Raw genomic sequence first — 22,016 nt, 5'->3', positions numbered from 1 at the left:
AATGGGACAAAGCGGCGTTTGAGGAGCAGTTTACACGCTGCGACTGGATCTGCTCAGCACTGCTGGATCGAGTCAAAAGCAAGATTCAGGGAGCGTAACTAGAAAAGACAAGTTAATGAAAGATTCTTTCAGTCCTCTCAGCAGTGCCGCGCACGGCCGACATGTCGGAGCAAAATTAACTTTCCCGGACTATGTGTGCTTTAGAGCGCGTGCACTGGCATCACTAATTCACCCCATCCTGAGAGATCCTTCGACATTGACGCTCGAGAGTAGATGCTATGTCAAAATGTAAATAAACTCTGGAGGAGCTTTGGCTCAGTGTGGGATGAAATTTATAGTTTTGGCATTTACTCTGCAGTCATCATTCATCCCCCTGTCGAGAGGAGAGGCCTTGATCAGCAGAGCCTCCGTTGGCCCTCAGATGACCCCACAGGCTATCTGACCAGCTGTGGTTCAGATGCCTCAGACTCAGATGTTCACATTTCTGTAAGACTGTTAACCCGCTCTCCAAAACAGTCTCAGACAGGAAAAACCCTTTTCTAAATTGGATGAAGCAGTCTTATAATTTTGAAATAAGAGACTCTTGCTGTTTAGCTCTGTTGGGTCATTTGAAAACCTTCTAGGTCTTAGAGTGTAGAGCACTGAAAAAGACCAAGTTGTTGTCTAATACAATCCTATGCAAATGTACCTCTACCTCTTGAACTTTTTGACTTGAGACGTCATAGTTTTAAAATGTTTTAACAACAAAATAGTCTCTAGAGTGCATTTGTATTCGCTCCCCTCACTTTTCTTTTACTGTAAATTGTCTTTTGGGAAGATCTGTTACAGCTTTTTTTTTTACCAGTATCAAAAAGTCAGTGAGATTGGATGGAAAGCATTTCTGAACACAAGAGGCAAACATGTTGAGAACCATGTATATTTTAATGTTATGCAATGCAACAAAATGTAAACATGTTCAGAGTATAAATGGTTTTGCAAGGACTGAAATGAAGCATTGCCATTTATCTTAAAGCTAACTACTAAAAGCATCAGTCACAACTGTCTGGCTCGCATCAAGCACACGGCCACTCACTTCGGGAGGCTTGAGTTCATGTGGAAGAATTAAGCACATGCTTTGTTTTTTTTCTCAGCACCATGAAACAAGTGATTGTGTTTGCTGACTGCCTGCCGAAACGCATCACTGGCAAGAGGAAAGCTGGACACGTTCTCACTTCATCCGAAAGAACAAAGCCCCTCAGTGCTTTTCCTCCTTTTAACAGGTGAGTGCTCCAGCTATTAATTTGTGCAGGGCCACCTGCTTTAATTGGTCTTAATCTGAAGCGAGCGGCTTTGATCCCTCTGACAGTTTGACTGCATTAGCACGAGTGCGGAGGCTAATCCCATGCGTCGCTCGTTCTTTTTTCTCAGCCAGAGGCCTGTCCAATGATAATATGTCAGCTGAGGGATAAGCCCTCATCAAACAGCCAGGTCTAAGCTGCTGGAAAGCGGGGGGCTGAAGGGCCACCTGCATGCTTCGCTTCAGACAGAGATACAGACATAAAAAGCCACGGTTTTTCAAGGCTGTAACAGTTAGTGTCCTCTACTTTAACTTGTTTTTGTGTTTCGGTATCTTATGTCCTGTGACCTCACACTTCTTGATTCAAGATTAACACTATTACATGGTCCTCTGACCTCAAGTGAAGCCTGGCTGCTACAATGACTTCTTTATTTCCACCATCTGAGCGCTGATCACACATACCCCCACACACATGATCCACATGTCCAAAAAACAGGGGCTTTATCTGTCTTCTGTCATTTTATTAACAAGTAACAAGCATGTGAAGTGTTTGTCCTGAACTCCGTCTGAACTCCCATGAATTATGATAGCCATCTCACAGTCAACACTATCTGCTTTCAGCAGAGGAAGAAAGAGATAGTGTTAGAAAAGAGAAAAACAGCAGCTCGTATGCTTACCCAGTGATTATATCACACATCATGGTGGTTTTACTTATCATTACTGGCAGATTTGGACTTCAGTAGATCTGTTTTATGCTTTGTGCTGAAGGGATGTTAAATTGGCCTGTTTTCAGGGGGTGTTGCATGTGAAGAAGAAAGCTCAAAGGAAAGCTAATGGGTTTTAAAAACACCTTTTTTTGTCCATTTTTATCCTGTTTAATTAGAGGGCAAAAACGGAGGCATTTCCTGTCATTGTTTGGATGACAATATGCTTTTGGTTTCAAATAAAAATGAAATGAAAAGAAAGATGCACACTGCAGGACTTTTTGGAGTGTCTAGCTCTGAATGTGTTACAGTAAACTATAAGAATTAGGTTTTACAACCAGCTTTCAATCAGGAAGGAAGGACATGAAACAGGGAAGGACACAAAGACGAAGGGGTAAGAAAAGTAGCCTTTGACTGTCCCAAATTCCTAGAAGTCACTAAGTAATGTTTTAACATAAGTTACATATTTGGTCATATACATATAGCTGTAATGGCTGCTATAAGAGAGAGGAATATCAGAGTAAGAGACAGAATGAGTGAAAAGTATTAAATGTGCACAAATGAACTTTCTTCTCCTAATTTATGCCTTTTTTCATCACATATCAAACTCTGGTACCAGCAAAAGTGACATTTCACATTTACCTTACTTGAATGGCAGGTCCTCTCCATTATATTTATACAGTAGGAACAAAGAAAGTGATGGATTGTTAATTTTTATTCATAATTATAATAATTTTATTTTCACTTAAAATAAATTTTCTGTTAATTTTACTTTGTATGAATTGTTAGAGGTAAGACACAAATAATCACATTTATGATTTATCACAAAAAAACACTATTTTTTTTCCCTCCATTGAAAAAAACGTAATATATTTAAGCTAAAGGTTGGACTTTTTTTCACTGTCAGATTATGATACTGCAAAAAAAAAAAAAAAAGAAAAAAGAATGCATTTACTTAAATACTTTTTACGTATTTTTACCAATCAACAAGGAGCATGCAGGATATGTAGTCTGTGTACACATAAATGTAAAAGAAGCAAGCTCATTTAGGCCGCAACACCATTTAAGTTTATTTTTGTTGTTGCACATTGTCTATGCATAAACTGTTCACCAAAACAGCCGTAGTCTCAGGTAATCATTTCTGGATTTAAAGTATTCAGGTCCTAACCTTGCTGTGTAAGGCAAAGGAGCCATAAGATGACAGACAAAACAGAAATTAATTGTTCATAATCAATCCTTTTGTCAATTCATATTACTTTCTAACTATATGAAAGCTAAGATATGATTCTTCATTCCTTTTCTTTTTTCAAATTAATTTTTAAGGCTCCACATGATCTCTGTAAGCATTTGAAAAAAATATTGCTTTTTTTTTTTCACCCTCTGTCGAAACTTGATTATCTTGTGACATCTCCACTTTATCTTGTGATCGCTTCAAGGGTGGACAAACTGCTCTCAGGGTTTTAATTTTATTCCAAAAACGCTTTGATCTACAACTGAGGAAGTTTGGTTGAAATATTAGTTCTAACAACTATACTTTGAACTGCAGATTTTCTCAGCCCTCCGGCTCAACAAACCACCAAAGGATCTTGTGTGTTAACTTGCAATAATCCTGAAGTCAGTCTGCTGCAACAAAAGGAATGTAAATACAAGCTTAAATCACATTAGAGAATAAAAACATGAAAATAACATACAGCTCGTTTAGACATATGTATATATTAAATCTATACATAGCCATGATTTATTTTCAAACCAAGCAAATGCCCTTTGTTCAATTGTCGTCCTTAGCAAAGACATGTAAATAAATACTCAAATAATCTAGGAAGAACTATACAGATAAAGTTTGCCAAAATCTATCTGTTTAAGTCAGATGAGATGGCAATTAGATGGTTTTAGCTTTATTTCTTTTTTCAAAATCAGTTTAATATTAAACGCGGGATTATATTGACATGCCTGCTGTTGAGTTAAGTGGAGAAACTGATGCTGTGAGTCTGTTTCTGGAAATCTTGAATTTCTGGATCATTATCTCTGAAATACCAAGGTATTTTAGTGGAACATTTGCAGAGTTTTGCCAAAAATCTGAAAACGGTTCATCCTTGGTTTGTAGCAGAATAAAATGTAAGTCCATATCCAAAATGTAGCGCCAAATCAACACATAAATGGTTCAGCAGACACCAAATAAACCTATTTTCATAGCTCCAGTCACCAGACAAATAAAACAAAAATCTATTTACATGGTTTTCTTTTCCCCCTGAAACTCAACAAAAGTTTTCGTATTAAAAATTATGCTGCTTCTATCAAACATAAATGTATTTTTCTGTCATTTTCACAAATCATTACCAAGCCAAGCAATAAATTTGTGTTTGAATTTGTGGCCAGTTGTTTGATGGACATTCCCACACAAACAAGTGCTAAAATATTCAGCAGACTGGAAGGTGACTCGCCACTCATGCACACAAGGCACCGATTAATCAAATGTTGTGTGCACTATCACCAGCTGGCAAGACGGGCCTCTAAGCCAGCGAGTAAGTAAGTCCGCAGAGAAGCTTGTGGCACAGCTGAGTTTGTCTTCTGAAAGTGCAGCTGTCCAAGACATGACAGCTACAGCATTAGCAGGGCCATTAAGAGGTGTAGAACATTTCCAGGGAAACCATTTGAAAAATGACAACCTCGGGCACTGCTGAGATATTAATTATACACAGCACCCGTGGAAAGTGGGCGAAAACAGTTAGATAGACAAAAGATGTTTTGTTTTCTCACAAGATGCCGTGTTTGTACTTTCGGAGAGCAGAAGACACAGTGAGGAAGGTGAGAAGCTCTTAATTCTCTCTACTGTCAGGAGCAGGCAGTCATGAAACATAGATGACTGGGGTGATGATTCATGTCTACTTGCCTGTTTGTATGAAGCGGAACAAGAATCCATGTTTAGAGCAATTTAACCCAAAAGAGAAAGTTGCAAAAAATACTTGATTTTTTTTTTTAAAATGACAATGTATATTGGTTAGTTTGAATTAAAAACATACTTTTTTAAGGGTCCAGTTTGAATTTTCATGTGCCATGATTGGTATATTAGATGTTGCGGCCATTACTGAGAGGGAATAAAGTAAATTTCGCATAGGCATTAAAAAAAACACAGCACACAAAAAGCAGTCATGAATTGTAACGTTTTAAAGCAATATAAGTATTTTTTCTTGTATTTAATACTGAATGTCTAAATAGTATTTTATAATAGATTTACCTGCTACAGCAAGGTTTTAAGGAAAGTACTAACTGACATTCCTGAACTCACAAGAATATTTTCTCTTAAAGAGGTTGTCGGTTTTGAAAACACCTGCAACCACAGGGGACCTTTTCCAGAAATGTTTTCATTCCCACAGAAAGAACAGAACAAAACAATATTTTTACGTTTTTGTTTTTTTACTCCCCCAGGCCTGTAGGTGGAGCTAAGCATAGACTAGGGCACACGCATAAAGCCTTGCCGAATGAGGTTTGTGGTAAATGCAAGAGAGCAAGAATGGTGAACAGCATAGAGATTTTGTGTCATAAAATTAATTACAAAAATGTAGCTCGTCGTTGCTGTTGTTGTGTATGATTCACTTGGAGGTTGTGCATTTTTTCTTCTCACCAAATAAGTGTATTGGCAGATTGAGTTTTTTTTTGTTTTTTTTTTTAGTGGGAGATTATACTGCTGCAATAAAACAAGTATTTACTTTAAGGCTTTGGGACATTTTTTCTGGTGGATGTCAAAAGACAAGGACCAGTGCTCTAAGTTCAGAATAAACCAGTTTTTGTTAAAATTTTGAAAAGCTGAGTTTCCTAATTATGCAACACGGGTTTAAAAACTGCAGGACGCTTAGTTTCACAACCTCAATATAAGTGTCTTTTCCCTTTTTTATTGTGGCAGTACATATGTCTTTTTATACAATTGTGCTTACAGTGAAAATAGATATTGAAAATAATTGGTTTTACTTGGTTAAATGCACTTTGCTTCTTTACACCACTTTAAAATAACTTCTGATTAATGCAACTGGTAAAGGGGATGCTAGCCTTGGGGTAGAAGATTATTAATCTCGTCTTCTATTCTTATTAAGAAAAATAAGTAAAAGCTAGGAGGTAGTTCAGCTTCTCTTTAGCAAAATGTTGTATTTTGCTCCCAAAATAAGATTACTGTAAGAACTTAGGGGATTTTTTAACCCTGTTATGTGGAAAGCTGTTTCATAACTAAATCTGCCTGTAGTATTAATTGGGGATTAATTTGCCATGTTTTCAGTACGATGAAGGCATTAACTTGAATCCAACAAGGTGCCTCCTAATTAAAACTTCAAGTTCCTCAGTGTGTTATAATTCCCACAAGAATGTGGTTCATTAATTGGTCATAACTAAACCCCGAGTAGAGCTGATTATGGTGATGGCAGTAAGTCTTCTCACAGGAGTTTAAATTGTAAGAGTTTTGAATATACAGTGCCTTGCAAAAACGTTCACACCCCTTGAACTTTTCATGTTTTGGCGCTTTTCACCTACAAGCCTCAAAGTATATTATTGGGATTTTGTGAGACAGAGGAACAAAGAGTAGTTCATAACTGTAAAGTTGACGAAAAATAAAAAATGCTTTAGTATTACAAATTTGAAAAGTCTGGCCTGCATGTGTTCATTCAGACTCAGATCTACACTTTGCACAACCTTCTTTTGATCATTCCGTTGATCATAATGTGCAAGGATCACATCCCCAACTCCAACGTCTCTCTGCCTGCATGGTTTTCTATCCATACAGTCAAACCGAGATGTAAAGAAGAGCAGGAAAAGCAAATTAGGTGAACTAGCAGTGTTTGCCAAAACCCACGATGTCATCCAGGATGTTTGCACCGTAAAATATCTTCTATGCTGCCTGGAAATTGAGCTGTTAGCATGTCATGACATGTCATGAGACAGTCATACAAAAACAGTCTTCAGTCAGAGGCCTCTACACATGTTGCAAGACTGACTGCTGTCAGAGAACCTTCCTCTCGCCTTCCTGGTGGTTTGACTAAAGAAGTTTTAAAGGTTTGAGTCCTTGTCAAATGGTGGTTTGACTAAAGTCCTACAGAAGGAAAGGCTTTGTCACTGTTTCTTTTTCTTAAAATCTCTCTCTTTCTCATTGTTTATTCAATGTCACATGCTGTTTTTATTTTAATTATGTACAGCACTTTGAAATGCCTTGCTGGTGAAATGTGCTATACAAATAAAATGTGATTGATTGATTGATGCCTGCCCACAGCATCACTATTCCTAATGACTCTTTCTAGAGTCTTGGAGGATATGAGTGACAACAGCTTTACTTTCACTTTGGGATAAATAAAGTACTTTTGAACTAAATAAAATTTATATTTTTAATGATAATGCTTATTAGGGCTTATAACCAGTGATCTTTTTAATGTGTTTGTGCCTTTTGGGTTATTCAGCATCACAGACCTATTCTTTGTTGCTTCATAGAGGGTTGATCAAACATAACTTTGTGCCCTAACTGGCTTTTTCAGCAGCTTCGATTTACAGTAGGCTGTAGGCTTTGTAAGGGCACTGCAATAAAAAAAAAAAAAAAGAAAAGAAATAAAAAAACCTGCAGCACTCATCCAGCCTTGTTCTGAGTGGCCAATTTTTTAAAAATCATGGCCTCTTCAATAAAGCAGCGGAACAACTTGTTCTTGGAGCTTTGTCCAACACCAGTAGCTTGAACTGGATTGAAATGTTATGATCTAAATTGTGAGCAAGGAAGCCAACTTTATTTTTTTTAAAAAAAGGTTTTGTTAAGAAAAGGTTAAATGGGAAAATAGGACACAAGTTGAAACTGAAAAAACACAGAGAAACAATTATAACGATCCCCCCTCCCCCTATGTAGCCGTTTGGGGATGAATACAAAATTCTAGTTCTAGTTCTAAGTTAAACAATTGAATAAATGTGTGAGAAAGCTAAAGTGAAAGACTGTAGGGTCTAAAGGCTTTTTTGTGATGTCACTGCTTGGGGGGGAAAAAAAGGTCAATAAACCATTTTGATAAAGTTTTCTCCTTAGAAGTGTGGTGGACACACTTCTAACAGCTAATATATTCTTTGCCTAGCTTATGCATGTCTGGTGTGTCTCTTGGTCTTCATGATGGCATATAATGTTCTTTAATAAAAATCTGAAGCCTTTGTAGAACAGGAGGATTTACATTTAGTTTAAAAGAGATACAAGCAGACTCTACCTTCAGGTAACTGCTGAACTGGATCTTATTTAGGGGTGTCAGTGGAGAAGACAGGGAAACACTAATGCATGCCACACTGTTCAGATTTTTTATTTTTAAAACGATTTTCAAAACCATCTCTCACCATATTTTTCTTCTATTATAGTTTTGCTCCACTCTGTGTTGGTCTATCACCTAAAATACCAATAAAATGCATTGAAGTTTGTGGTTGTGATGTGATAAAGAGGGGAAAAGTTCACTAGGTATGAATACTTTTACAAACCACTGTAGTGGAGCCATTTCCTATCTTCTCCTCTGGGAAGTGAAAGGAACTGATGATGGCCACATAATATCTATTCGTAGAGGCCTCATAAATAAAGCGCTGCCCCGAGTGCAAACTATGTTTATTATAGCCTTGGAGTTACTTATGCAGATAAATGCAGCGCCATTCATCATCACTTCTATTCATAAATAGCCAATAACTCATCTCCCTCCATATGGAAGATTAGACCTTGGAGATGTGACTTAAGCGCAGGAAGTATTTGGTTCATGGAAAACATGAGTGATCGCACACAAAGCCGTCTCCCCTTTACTCATTATATCTTATTCTACATGTCATTTCCCTGCTTAGCCATCATCTGCGAGGCCCATAAAGAATCATATGAAAAGCTTGCCTGTGGTTTGCTGACTGAGACCAGATGAGTTCTTCTTTTTTTTTTTTTTTACTTAGCGTAATGTGCTGGTTTGTAGGGAGGAGGCCACAGAGGTGCAGGGACTGATGAGAAGGGATGATATATGTAGCGCCAGTGTCCCAGCTCTCCTCTGGCCTATTGTCATTAATCACGGCCATTAGGCTCCCCCTTCTACTGTTCGTGTTGTCTGCGCCGAGCTTTTTGCAGCCTCTCTTTTGTCCCACACCCTTATAGGGAAAGGCTGTGCAGTTTCACCGGAGAATAGTACTAAGATTTACTCTCAGGAATTAAACTCTATCTTGTTATATTGCAGCCGTTTCATTACTCAGCAGCAGCAGCAGCAGCAGGGGCTTAGTTCTGAGCTGTAATGTTCAGGAGATTTCTTTTAGTGAGATTTAACTGTTTTATCTTAGAAATGAGTAGAAGTGTTTCGATCTAAGCACTCACATTATCTCCCTGTTATGGGGAGCTAATCAGCAGTCAGAGAGGCTCTCCTTCTCTCTCTACAGTGAAATCTTCACATCGTTAACCCCCCCCCCAACCGTCCTCCATGTCATCAAACCCAAGAGCTCTGATATGATAATATGTGTGAACTGAAATGTGAAAGCAATTCATATCACTTTCCAAGGGCTTTGAATGTTTGATTTGCATAACTAGAGAAAATGATATTAGATGGGCATATTGATTTAATTTTATCCTGGAGCACTGTTAATTATGGTATCATAAAAGTGTCATCTCTTTATTATCGGGTTCTCAACAGGGGCCGGCGGCTGACGCTGCCGAAGTACTCAAATTGCTATGGTTAGGTTATCGTCGAGATATTGTTTGGCATCATTTATATTACAAGACTGCCTCGCGATATATAATATATATATATATATATATATATATATATATATATATATATATATATATCATCAATATGTTTAGATCAAACTTTTGTTACTTTAAAGGGTTATCTGGATTTTATCTTCCTTTGTTCTTTGATGTTAAATGAAAGCAGTACCAACCTTTCAGTGGAGGATATAGGCTTCATTTTTTATCGACTCTTTCCTCAATTCATATCCCCATTTCATATTTAGACATTACCATTTCATACTTTCATTTTATACCCATAAACAAACCATTTTGTATATCTGTAGTTAAACAGTTGTAGTTCAGGTTATTTTTTTAAATAGTTTTTATTATAATTATTTTAGATAACTGCATATAGATACTCATAATCGTCCTCAAAGAACACGTATAATACATTTAAATTCTCCATTGTTTTCTTAATATGCCGTGTTAAGCTTGGTGTCTTAACGCAACATATTAGCTATATTGGGCAGCTTATCTAAAATCTTTTTTGTGACAGACTGTAACAGTCGACTTATTGCTCCCACAACTAAAGAGGATCTATGACAAATATCAGGCACCATCCACAGCTGGCTGACGCTGAGCTGTTTGTAGCTACAGCTATGCAGATGGTTGCTGAGAAGATGCAGATGCATTTCCATTGTTTTAGTTTCCAGGTGAATTCAGGCCCTTACAAACTGATTCCCCGAGTGCAATTTATCTAAATGAGCAGTGATCATTATTCCAGATCTGGCCCATTCTTAATGCCGGAGCACTATTGAACAGATATCTCTTTAAACACTGCAAATAGGTGGTCTGGGCTGAAGGAAAGGCAGAGTACATTCATTACTCCTCTCCCTTCCTTTTTGTCCCTGGGAACACAAAGCAGTGCATAATGTGCAATCTGATAAGTGTTCTCCTGCGTGTGCCAGGACACCCCCCGCACCCTTTTCATTGTCCCATACATCACCGGCCGGCTCAGCTGCGGTTTGCGAGGGGAGAACTCTGGGATTGGTGTGGCTGAAGTTGATGAATAGGCCTGCAAGGGTGAGAAACTCCAGGGCCAAGCTGTAGGTCCATCCCCATGGCATGTGATGCTGATTGGCTTTGTCCTGTGCGGCCGCTCCGTAGAGGCGGACATTAAGATTAAGTGATGCTGTCGCGTCGGGGAGCAGCGCACTGCATCATCCCGGGGAGGAGACAGCTGCGGTGGTTAATCCTTCATCACCAAGGGAATGCTGCCAGAGCAGAGATATACAGCCAAAGATAACCCTCCATAACTTCTGCTAAAGATCAGAAACTTTAAGTCTGCATCCGTCTGTCCTCGATTCTCTCTTAAAAACGAGGAAGGAGCTGCATGCCGAAGGAAAACGAATGAATCGAATGACGTTAAGATGAGGCGACTGTTTACCGAGAGGTAATCCCTCTTTAACTAACATCAAGAAGAAAATCAGTCACTTACTTACCAGTCAGTAAGCACGGCTTCAGTGTGCTGAGAGAGAAGAAACAGGGGCAGACAAACAGAAACCCATTTACACAGCTTCTGCAATCACTCTCATGTCACTGCCTATACCAGAGGTGTACTTTATCACACATGCTGTGTTGTGGGAATTCCCAGCAGATTGGAAATCTAGTTTAAACAGACTACAAAAAAAGGGGGCCACACAAAGCAGAGCTGAAGCATTCCAGTATTTATGGGCCTGCACGTGGTGTCAGCATATTTTAGATTGCTGGGTTTGCATGTTTGTTGTTGTCCTGATTTAGCTGTCATGACGTGATGGATGAATATCATCATGTAAAAAGTTGAAACGAGAGGCCTGAGATCTGACAGAAAGCCTGCGTTTATTGTCCCGCACTGACCTGAAAACACATTACAGCAGGATCATTTTCTTTCTACATAAATAAATGCACAGTTGATAGAATGTCTTGGTCAACTACGGTGCTGTAAAATGGATTTGCTCCGCTGCAGATTCGCCCTTCTTTTTGCTTTTATTGTCACTAAAATGCTTCAGATGATCAGAACAACTCGGTATCAAAGTTACCCTTAGTTAATGCAGGATGCATTTTTTAAATGAAAAAGAACATCATGCCTGCAGTCAAACAGGCTGGTTGTATGAGAAATCATAAGTGCATAAAGATCAACTAAACATTCCCTCATTTATGATGGCCTTAATCTGCTTTTCTGCTTTAGGACCTGAACGACCTGACATAATTAATGGAACCATAAATTGTGAGATCGACATGCAGTGGCATGACCTTATTTAGTTTATTTATGCTAGAAAATCCTGTAGTGCAGCTGACATGAGCAATTCTGCAAAGAAGAGTGGACCTAAATTCCTACATAGTAATGTAAAGAATCATTGTTATTGTTATTTATTAAATGGGACCTGTTATGCAAGATTCACATTTTACACGCTTATACTTTCATTTGGGTTTCAACTGTTTCTAAAAACAACCCACTCACTTAAAAAATACATCCTGCCATTTTTGCCAGTAAGTTAACATTTTTTGATTGATCAAGTCACACTATGTTGTTACCTAGCAACCCCAACCGAGCCCAGTTCTTAACAACCTAGCAACTTAAGTGGAACTTCAACGCGTTTGGTCAGCTGGTTTTATCTCTACATGTGCCATACAATGACTGCTGGAAAAGACAAGTGTTTTGTTGTTGACTTACCATCCATAAACCACTTGCTATGTTCTTGTTGGTTGTGCAGGAGGCTCTACTTCTGCTTTTCAAAGCTGTGCAGTTGTATAATTGCAAAATAAAACAAATTGGTTTACAAATATATTTAGATAACATGTTTTTTATTGCTCTGATGTAGCTGTCATGATATGATAGATTCTTTTCATCATGTAAAAAGTTAAAGGGAAAGGTCTAGGATCCAAGGAAACGTTTGAATTTTTTCCCCAGGTCTGACCTGAAAATGTATTATAGTGGGATCATTTCCTTTCTGAGCATCTCACCCTTTCCACTGCCCCAATGCAGGTTTTCCTGTTTACATTTTCATACCATTTGTGCTTCCACTTTTGTGAATATGGTAATTTCCCTTGGAAAGCCTCAGAGATCCTGGGGGGATGATATATTTGGTATGGCAGAGGCATACCTACAGAGAGCACTTGTGACAGTGACATATTAGTTACAGTGTCTCTTGGAATCTGATAGCTTCAAATTTGCCACCTTGTTAAGTTTTGATTTATGTGATACCATTTCACTGAAGTAATTGGGCTGGCCTGTTGTAGAAAATAATCAGCTTTACCAGAGAACAAACGCCGGGCCATGCTAATGAGGCAGCCGGCCCGCTGAACTGATGCTGTCGTCTGACAGTTATTAATGATTGTTATGATGTCCAGACGAGTTGCGAATGGATGGAGTAAAGTGAAAAAAGTGACATAAAAAAATCCAGCATATTGGAAAGTACTAATGAAGTAATATACTGCTAGGAAAACGATCATTTGCGTTGTCAAGGCAATGTTTAATTACCCAGCAGCCATGGTGAATGGCTGTTTTTGGCAGTCTGACTGTGGTGGGGAGTAACTGCTGAACAACCTGACGGCTAATGGATGGATCTCTGCTGGCAAGGGGCTAAAATGCACAAGGTGGTGACAGAGGTGTACAGATTGATGAATTAATTGGATCTTTCTTGGGACATAATGGGGACCACAGTGGCATATGCTTGCCTTGTTACTTTAGAATGACTACTGACCCTGAAAGTGAAATTCTCTCTTGCAGGCAGTTGTGGCTGTTGTTTTTTTTTTTTTTTTATTATTATTATTGGACTGCACATATAGTACTTTGATGTAATCTAAAACAACTTTTTCATAATTTCAACAAATATTTGTCCAAGAACTAATTGCAATAGGCTCTGTTTTCTTATATATTCATCCATCCATCTGTCACAGTAGAAAAGTTGTTTTCAAATACTACAAATATTTGAATATGTTGGGTCTACAACATAATTATTAGAAGTATTGATTAGGAAAAACACAAACAGTGGTTTGTGATGGTTTATAATATAATGCGGCACGTTGTACATTATCATTTCAAAAAATGCTGCCTCTGCATTTTGTAATAATCAAAGCAAAAGGTAATAATTTTAATACATAATGGAGCAGACAGTATTTCAAAATGCGTTAAAATTCATTATTACATAATATGGTTTTAATTATGTTTTTTTTTTTTTTTACATTTTGAAGCCCAAATTTATTATATTGTATTGTGGTCTTATTACATGGCATCAGTTGGGTATCAAATGAAGATGAATTGACTTGGAGCTCTTTTGGCATTTGAACAACTTGCTGAACAAAATCATGTTAAGGACATCACAAGAAGTTTTGACCTGATAGTCGTGAAAACTTATAATTAATATCTTTTTGCTTTTTGGCATTTGAGCAATCCAGATTCTCAAAATCTACCACCTCCTTCTTGGTTTTAGCTGGATTCAAACCAGACCTGTGTATTGTGGATCAAAGAGTTTCATAAATGACATCACCTTCCTCTGACTGCTTAAACACTTTTGTCCACCTGCAGCTGCTTGCTGAGATCGGCACATAGTTGACATTTAATCAGAGCCCTGCAACACCCCTTTGTCAAACCTCTGAAATGCTCTTACTTTGCACGGACTCCTGTTGAGCGAGAATCAAAGTTCTCACAGCTGCTCACTGTCACTGTGGTCTTACCTCAGCAAGTGCCCACTAGCTGCGACCTAACCACCCCTTCTCGCCCCCCCCCACACACACACACCAACACAGACACATATAAACACACACACACACACACACGCAGACGTGCAAACACACACTCATCTCCTATGAAGTTGGTGCATTAGGCCAGACTGCCGCCTGCATCAGTGGGCCTCCTCGGCCCACAGAGAGTCCCAGGCCCATCAGCACAAATTAAACTGGAGGCTTTAGTAAAGGCGCTGCTTTGGGTGCCACTGAGCATTACACTGACACAAATGCTGAGGATCTTTGTCAGCTATTATTTCAATACATGAGTGTGTGCTGCCTTGTCTGCCTCGGTTTCTTTGAAGCTCACATTTCCTCATCCTGCTGCTTTGAAGTGATAGGACAATGTTTTGGATATCTTGCAGGTTAATTATCCTGAACGTCTCGTTATTATTTAATAAGAGCTAATAAATGTTTTGTCCCTCAGGACTTTTGTCCTATGCAGGTTTGATATTGTGTAGTCCTTTTTAAAAAAAAATTTAAATATGCGCTTAAAAATATCACGATGTAAGGATTTCATATAAGTCGATATTGATAATCATTGATTAGTTTTTCTGTTATAAATATCTGAAATACTAGCAAACTTGTGGCGTGAACTTTCCTGATAGTTTCCTCTTGAGGTGCTGAACTCATTTTCTCCGTTCATGCTGTTGTTTTTTTCATTTTTATGAGGCACGGTGGCTAAACCTGAAACTGCTGCTGTCCAAGTTACTCAACAGGTGGTTGCTAGGAACTCATCAGGTTGTTGCTAGGCAACCAAAGAGCGAGCGAGTTGATGCCACCCATCTAGCTTAGCTAGCTGTTGAGCAACTAAAGCCTACATCCCCCAGAGTTCTGTGCGTTTATGGATCAAAGTTTAGTGAAATTATGGAAAATTCTGTCAAACATATTTTTTACTGATATCGATCATATGTCTATCATAATATATGTTGCTGAGATTTATTGCCAAGCTCTAGGTGCATGTATGTCTAAGTTTCTGTAAATTCAGTGGGATTTGGGTTTCCTTCCAAAAATCGGGATGTTTTTTCCAGATTTGATCTAACTTTCAGTGCTCCACAATGGTCATTTTAGTCAGAGACTTACATTTTTGTGTCATCAGACCAGAGGGCATGTGTTCAATTATCAAAGGCTTTTGTCTCTGAACGAATTTCCAAACTGTGATCTGGCTTTCTATCTTGCATTTATAGCAATGGCTTCTTCTTTTCTGCTCCTTCTTCCTTTTCAGCTCATATTGGTACTAGACTAATGTCACTCTGGGTAATGAGACATTTTTACCCAGAGCATTTTCACTCAGTCTTCTGGTGTTCTTGTTTACATTTAACACCAAATGCGTGTTGTCAATCAAACACTGATTGACAACACGCCAGGCTTGCAAACTTCTTCCGGGCACAGTAGACAGATAAGTTACATTGTTTTGCACAATGGGCTTGTGCACACCCCCTTCTAATGCTACCCTGGGCTACAGCCAATATGGCCCATATCAAATTTCACCACTGATCATTTCATTACTGGTTACCATAGGCCTCAACTTGCTGGTCCTTCTCTGTTTTTGTTCTTTGTTTGATCCCAAAAACTGGCGTACGTGTTTCGGAACACGTAATACATCAACTGGCTCCATCATTTGCCAGTAGTTAAGGCAACTGTCTTACTGCTGACTCTTGAAAACTAGTGTAGTTTGAGAAGCACGGGCTTAAAGTGGGTCTTAGAGAGACAACAGAGCTGATCTGCTTTGCTTGTTGGATCATGTCACATCTTTCTCAATGCTCTCCATGGAAGCTGGATTCATTCCCTTTCTCTGCTGTCTGTCTGGGCACAATGAGAGGAAAATGGGCAAGATAACAAACTGAATGGAAGACATTTCCCCTCTCAACCATGACTGTAATCACGGCTTGTTATTAGTCTCCAAGATGGAGCTATTATACTATACTCATGATATCCACAGCTCTTGTCTTGGGAAAAATAAAGTTAAGGAGTAATTAAATGCAATCAGTTTTCCATCTTTGAAGTAATTGGAGCTATTTTATTTTTTTTAGATGGAAAGCTGAGCTTCAATGAGGTGTAAAGGTTTTTATATTCACACATCTCATCGTACATCACAAGCTATTACTGTTTTTTACCAAAATTAGCATTAAACTTTTTCAAGAATGCACCTTAAGCATCTGGGAAACTAATGTATGATATTAATAATATGCATCCCATCCGGCTGCATCTTGTTTACAGAGCACAGTGGCAGCTCGGGGTTATTAATCATGTTTTTCTTAATTACCCTGAATAGCGGCTCTATCCCCAACTCTGTGTTTGACCTTTTTTCTGGATCCTTTCAAGCCATTAATCATGCAAAGATCAACGACAGCCCCAAAAAATAGATTGCACTGCATTGCCACAGCAACTTATGGGGGGCACGGAGTCTACTTATACAGGAACTTATATATGATTATCTACAGCTGATTTTACTTGCATTTTGAATTGAAGTTATACTGTGGTTGGAAGAAATTCTTACTGCTCAGCACAGTTAAAATGCTGCTGTTTATTCTGTCCCAATTTTTGATGAAGTGACCAGAACAGATGGTTTTGAAAGACAAGAATGCCTTTTTTCAAGTACTATTCTTGGTTTCTCGCCACACAGCCTGGTGCAGCCTTACTTTTAATGTTAGTCTGACAGATAACTGAACGTCTGTGTGTGGCCTATCTGTTGAGAAGGGACAGCTAAGATATGTGGGCTTCCATGTCCTTGCCAGAAAGTTGACACAATTTACTGAACAGTCTTAAAGCAAACATTTGCATTTATTACTGCGAACCCCACAAGTGAGTTGTTGCCATTTTTGATCACATCAATGCAAATGCAAGTAAGGTAAGAGGCAAAGGTACTCCCACCCTTTGAGCCTTTTTACATTTTTATACCCACAGATCTAACCTATTCCATTGCTGCTCCATGCATCCCCACAACATGATGCAGCCACCACCATACTTTACAGTGATGAGAGTGAATTCAGGCTGATTTTGTATAAAAGTTTTGGCTTGTAGACCAAAAGGTGTTGCTTCCACATGTTTACTGTGTCTCTTGTGTGGCTTGTGGATAACTTGAAATGGGGTATCTTATGGCTGTTTCCTTGCCGCTCTCACATAAAGCCAGATGTGTGGACTTCAAGAGAAACAAATTCCTCCTCCTGAGCAGTGAGTCTCAGCAGCTCCTCCAGAGTTACCTGTTTAGCTGCCCCTTTGATTAAACCTCATCCAGCTTAGGTGGATGAGTTGGTTAGGAGAGGGCAATGCAGCGCTAAGATTTGATGACAGCTTGAAATGTTGTATGGAATAAAGATAAAAGTGACAAAAAAATAGAAGATATTTTTGACGGTATATGCCACAAAATAAAACTTACCAAATACCAAATGGGCAATTGCTGACACCAGTTACATTAAAGAGTGCACAATTGCACTGTTAAAGAGCCCAGAGTGACCACACTTCATTACATTTTCAAATATATTTTTATTTATTGACGCTCTCATAGATCTAACGGTGAAATTAACAACTCTAATCACCAAAGAATGATTTCTCATACCTGGTCTTGGTAAATTGGAACCTGTTAATATACACACAAGAAAACTTTATTTATAAAATATGTGTCTTATGAAGGGAGTTGAAGCCACTCAAAATTTGGGATATTGAATTTAAAGAGGACTAAGAGAAATAATTTTTAGTGCATACTTCAGATTTTAAAAAGAAAAAGCATTTTTTTCCCATCCTCTTCAACATGATAAAAGAGTGTGGCCAAGTCTAGCTGATGTCCTGTCATTTGTTTTTTTAGATGTATTCCTGGTTCAACACACCTGAATCAAATGACTGGTTCCATTTGAAGCCTCCGTAGAACTTCAGTATATAATAAAGAGGTAATTCAGTTGGGTTGGAGGAGGTACACAACTAAAGAGTGCAGGACCATGCCTCTTTATAAGTATAGTTGGCTGCTCCAATAGATAGTGCGTAAAAGTCTTGTAAAATATGTTGAGATTTATGGTTGTAAAAAAAAAAAAGCCTTGAAGGTGTGGACACTTACACATATCAAAGCACAAATAATACCAGTTTATTGCTTTGAAAAGCTAAATTGCTGGGGGAAAAATTCATTTGGCCTCATTTAGAGTTAATCTGAAAACATTTGAAGAAAAAGTCTGGTTGTTTATCATTTAGGTCAGCCATGCTGTGTCTAAAATTTGCATTGCTGAGCTGTTTCATACACAACTCCTTTTTTTTCTTTTTCTACCTCTCCCCACCAGAAGTCAGTTAAACAGATGAACTATTGCGGGACAAAGATTAAACAGTAACTGGGGTTGCCTCAGCTTTACATGAATAGGGCTTGACAGACATTTTATCAGTAAACCAATTAACATGATTTATGGTGGTGCTGCTGTTTTGAGGGGGAGGAGCGGAGAGCCACGAGACTTGTCCATAAATACAAAGGACTAGCTGAGCAGCTCCTTTCCAAAGTGAGATGTTATCAGATTCATCTCAAATCCGCTTTGCTGGCATGGAGTCAGCATGCATTTGTAAATGCAGCTACTGTGCATGTCGGACCACCCCCTTTTCAGAAGGTCAGGAGTTGAAAATCCCGCCTGAGGAGTTGAAGAGAAGGGCGTGAACTCCCGACCCCTTTAATGTAACCGGCTCTTATCAGGGCTCTCCCACCTAAGTCTGCGTGCTTTGTTCATCCCGTGACACGGAAAATAACTGCAAATCCCAGAATTATGGTAAATTACAGTCAGATGATTTAGGGGCTCATAATCCTTTGAGGAATCATTGGCGTGAATTTAGGCTGACAGCAGCTGACTCATATCTGTCAAGCTTTGGGCCTGACATGTGGTTTACCTCTTGGCATATTTCACTCCCACACAGTGTGGAATTTGAGCCCTTCCCGCGAGCTCAGGTACCAAGTTTGCTTTGGGAAGATTTACAGTCTCCCAAAAACATGTTAATTAGGCTCCGTCTTCTTCTGCACGAGGTGCTGTTTTAACTTTCTCAGTCAAAGGTCGTCAGGTCTCTAACATACATATATTGCAGACATTTTTGCAATAAATTCAAGCTGACAGGTGGATTTTGTCTCAACCTCTGCTTATAGGCTTGGATTCAGAAAAGAAGTTGTATTGGGTTATGTGTTTGGAATAAAACAAATCTACAAAATATGTTTATTTTTAAGAGGACAAAATGATATTCATGTACGAATTAAAGTTCATTTAAAAATACAAAAGCATGTAAACTCCAAGGAAGAATTAGGAGTTAGAGTACAAGTAGAACCAATTTTATTTTGCTCGTCTAAACTGCAAACATGGCCATTTATGTCTTTTTTTAAAAGACATTTGTATTGGTAACTCTCTTACCATTTCCAGATGATGGACTGAACATTGATCTGTGAGATGTTCGACGTTTTAGATACTGCTTTATAACTTGACCCTGCTTTAAAGTTCTCCACAACTTTACCACCATGTTTGTTTCTTTGTGATGCTGTTTGTTCTCTGAGGCCTTCACAGAAGACAGAAGTTTACAGTAGAAACCAGATATTTACAGTACAAAAAAGACTTGAAAAAGGTTTCTCCTTTTCAGACATGCACTAAACATTTCCTGTTTTAGAGCTTTACAATGATCAAAAAGGATTTCTATTTGGCTGAAATTTACAAGTTCAGGTAAACTACAATAATTAAGCTTCAAATTCGGAGAGCCCAGGTGTTGCGGTAAACATTTGGGGTAAGTGTCGGCACACCTGTGGATTTATTTAAAGCAAAACTTCAGACACACTGCTTCCTTGTCTGACATAATAACAAATCAGCAAGAATAGCAGGAAAGGAAAGAGAACTGTCTGGTTTACGCTTGGATAGAAATTCCAGATGCTTGAAGGTGCAACATTCATCTGTTTAAGCAATTATATGTATAAACATTATGGAAGCGACAGGAATTATTTTGCTTTAAAGAATTTATTTCTAATGGTTAGTAATGCTTTGTACATTAAACTCTTCCCCATACTGAGTATACTGAGCAGAAGCAGCAGATTAGCAGACTCTCTAACTGTGAATGTTAGAGATTTTTAGGGAACACTAAGAGCCATTAGAACAGCAAAATGCAGTTTTTTTGTATTTCTTGAATCTTTTCACATTTTGTCTCATCAGAACCACAAAATCAGCTCAAATTTATTGGGATTTTATGTGAAAAAAACCCCACAAAGACAGACATAATTGTGAAAAGATAAGTGGCTTTCCAAATGTTTCAAAAGTATATTTATGAAAAGTGTGGTTTATATATCTATTGATCTATCTATCAAACATATTACTATTACTAGTAGAGTTGGTATTAAACATTATGACTTTGTTCAAACATTTTGGGTATCCTGGCCAAGTATTGTCTAACTTTAGGTATTCCTCTTTATACAAACAGTGTAACTAAGTTTCTAGGCCATCTTGCTGTAACAAACATCTTCAGCTCAGTCCAAGGATTTTCGACACAAGTGGTAAAGAGAACAACTTTTTATAGACGTTTTCTTTCACATACAATTAACTGCAACAAGTCAAGTTAAAAATGAGGTCAAAAATGATGGCGGCACTTGAACTAATAATATTTTCACTGTCAGCAGGAGCAAGACGTACATTTGTTGAAGACTATCTCTACATACTGAGTCAGATATTTAGATGATGCTATGCCTTCTTTAGGTGATGCATTGTTGTGAAAATATTGTAATAGCTTTCTTGACCTAGCAACTTATCTTAACATAAAACACTGTCACTGTCAAGAAAAACGTAAACTGTGGGGTCTAGAACATGATTGTTACAAAACCAGTGCAATCCTGATGAAATGAAGTAACACTCATTTTAAAGCTGCTGAGTTTTTGTTCATGCCGCTGAACTTTTGTTTCATCCTTTACCAATCCTAAATCAAACATATTAAGGTGCAGGCATGAGCAGTTGTGTAAGTACGTCTCCGTGTGTGTCCATAATAGCTACATTTCATGGTGACAGTCAGTGCGGTGAGACAGCAATAACGAGCTCTTTATTTTCTCCTGGAGATGAGTGTGATTGGGCACTCGTGATTAATCACTGCTGAGTGATCGTATGATTAATGTTTATGCAGTCCCTAAAGGAGCTACAGGACTTTCTCTCACCCCCCGGCATGTTTACAATTTTACACCTACTACAAGGCAAGATGGAGAGCACCATTTACAGTTCACTAACCTTTATGACTGCACACTCTCGTGGGCATTTATTTTATTTTCAACGACTCAAGTTGTCTGCAAATGTCAAAATAAAACTGACCCAAAAAGCGTTCGGGGCTCGTCTTTTGAAACAACGGCGGTCTTTGATTTAGGGGAGGGCGTCTCGCTCTCGTTCCGGTTTTTATGAGAGCTTTTAATTTTTATTGAAGGACGGTGCAAAGTAAATGGTTCCTCATCTAAGCATGATTAAATGGTCTTATATAATTTACAGAAACATGAGGGCAGGAAGGACAAAGGCCTGAAATGAGCTTTATAGCCTGTGTCCTCTAAATAATGTCACAGGAGAAGGAGGAGGAGGAAGAGGAGAAGGAGGAAGAGGCGAAGAGCGAGACGTGCCATGATGAG

At 38.4% G+C, this 22,016-nt stretch overlaps 1 long non-coding RNA gene across 2 annotated transcripts in view; it reads left to right on the top strand.

The window, feature by feature from the left end:
* The window catches only part of LOC106949532 (uncharacterized), a 99,535-nt gene that overhangs the window by 45,894 nt on the left and 31,625 nt on the right, over positions 1-22,016 (top strand). The window contains exons 2-3 of one of the 2 annotated variants that reach the window (XR_001425401.1): positions 1,131-1,259; positions 1,408-1,681. This is a non-coding gene — a long non-coding RNA (uncharacterized LOC106949532). Of the gene's footprint in view, positions 1-1,130; positions 1,260-1,407; positions 1,682-22,016 lie in introns of those variants that run through there. The other variant, XR_001425400.1, reaches the window with a different exon arrangement.

This window comes from Poecilia latipinna, unplaced genomic scaffold (genome assembly GCF_001443285.1).
Source record: "Poecilia latipinna isolate Pla-1442-1.1 unplaced genomic scaffold, P_latipinna-1.0 Scaffold349, whole genome shotgun sequence".
Classification (NCBI taxonomy): domain Eukaryota; kingdom Metazoa; phylum Chordata; class Actinopteri; order Cyprinodontiformes; family Poeciliidae; genus Poecilia; species Poecilia latipinna.
This window is presented reverse-complemented; position numbering and strand designations above follow the sequence as displayed.